This window comes from Eumetopias jubatus, unplaced genomic scaffold (genome assembly GCF_037043125.1).
Source record: "Eumetopias jubatus isolate StellerSeaLion01/CBP00866 unplaced genomic scaffold, mEumJub1_p1.0 scaffold_10, whole genome shotgun sequence".
NCBI classification, from domain to species: Eukaryota; Metazoa; Chordata; class Mammalia; order Carnivora; family Otariidae; genus Eumetopias; species Eumetopias jubatus.
The window spans coordinates 41,999,910-42,001,655 of NW_028274816.1; the positions used below are offsets into that span (position 1 = coordinate 41,999,910).

At 41.7% G+C, this 1,746-nt stretch overlaps 1 pseudogene; it reads left to right on the plus strand.

Moving 5' to 3' along the window:
- Window positions 1-260: 260 nt before the first annotated feature.
- On the plus strand, window positions 261-1,011 carry LOC114224341 (tRNA-splicing ligase complex subunit RTRAF pseudogene; annotated as a pseudogene).
- Window positions 1,012-1,746: the final 735 nt, after the last annotated feature.

Genomic DNA, 1,746 nt, shown 5'->3' on the forward strand with positions numbered 1-1,746 from the left:
ACTCAGTGGGTTAAGCATCCGACTCTTGGTTGCAGCTGAGGTCACGATCTCATGGGTTGTGGGACGGAGCCCCATGTCTGGCTGTGTGCTCAGCGGGGAGTCTACTTGAAGATTCTCTCATTCTGCCCCTCCCCCAAGTCATGAACACTCTCTATCTCTCTCTCTCAAATAAATAGACCTGCTTTTTGCCGCATCGCCGGTGCCTGCACCGCCCGCTCCTCCTCGCCTGTCCTTTCCCGGCCGAAGCCCGGGGAACCAGAGCGAGACGCGGGGACCATGTTCCGACGCAAGCTGACGGCCCTCGACTACCACAACCCAGCTGGCTTCAACTGCAAAGATGAAACAGAATTTAGAATCTTTATTGTTTGGCTTGAAGACCAGAAAATCAGACACTACAAGATTGAAGACAGAGGTAATTTAAGAAACATCCACAGCAGCGACAGGCCCAAGTTCTTTGAAAAGTATCTCAAAGATGTTAACTGTCCTTTCAAGATTCAAGACCGACAAGAAGCGATTGACTGGCTTCTTGGTTTAGCTGTTAGACTTGAATATGGAGATAATTCTGAAAAATACAAGGACTTGGCACCGGATAATACAAAAAATGTTGACAATGCAGCTAAAAATGCAAAGCCATTGATCAACTTGGATGTATATAATCCTGATTTTAAGGCTGGTGTAATGACTTTGGCTAACCTTCTTCAGATTCAGCGTCATGAGGATTACCTAGTAATGCTTAAGGCAATTCGCATTTTGGTCCAGGAGCGCCTGACCCAGGATGCAGTTGCTAAAGCAAATCAAATGAAAGAAGGGCTGCCTGTTGCTTTAGACAAACATATTATTGGTTTTGACACAGGAGATGCAGTTCTTAATGAAGCTGCTCAAATTCTGCGATTGCTGCATATAGAAGAGTTCAGAGAGCTACAGACAAAAATTAATGAAGCCATAGTAGCTGTTCAGGCAATTATTGCTGATCCAAAGACAGGCCACAGACTGGGGAAAGTTGGAAGATGAACATTTTAGAATTTCAGCTTCTCATCTACTTAGTACAACTGGGAACCATGTATGCTCTGGCATGTGTTTGGAAATCAGGTTTCACATTTTCAAGGGAAGAATCCTAGAAAATTGACTATGTTCTCAAGATTTACCATCATTGCTTTTTCTTCAATAAAGTTCAGGAAAGTGATAAATAAACAAACAAACAAACAAACAAACAAACAGACCTTCCAAAAAGAATAAAAGGGTCAAAATGTTTACACAGAAGGTTAAAGTTCATGATGAGAGATGAGAATGGCCTAATGTAGTGAACGGAGTTGCACCATCTCCTCGCAAGGAGATGGAGTTTTCTTTCTGTTTCTATTTTTTGAAATATCTTCAGGAGAATAGGTATTATGTACTCTTTGAATGTTTGGTAGAATTCCCCAGGGAATCCATCAGGCCCTGGACTCTTATTTTTTGGGAGGTTTTTGATCACTGCTTCAATCTCGTTACTGGTTATTGGCCTATTCGGGGTGTCAATTTCTTCCTGTTTCAGTGTTGGCAGCTTCTAGGTTTCCAGGAAGGCCTCCCTTTCATCCAGATTGCTCATTTTATTGGCATATAGTTGTTGATAATAATTTCTAGTAATTGTTTCTATTTCCTTGGTGTTAGTTATGATCTCTCCCCTTTCATTCAAAATTTTATTAATTTGGGTCCCTTCTCTTTTCTTTTGGATAAGTCTGGCCAGGGGTTTATCAATCTTATTAATTA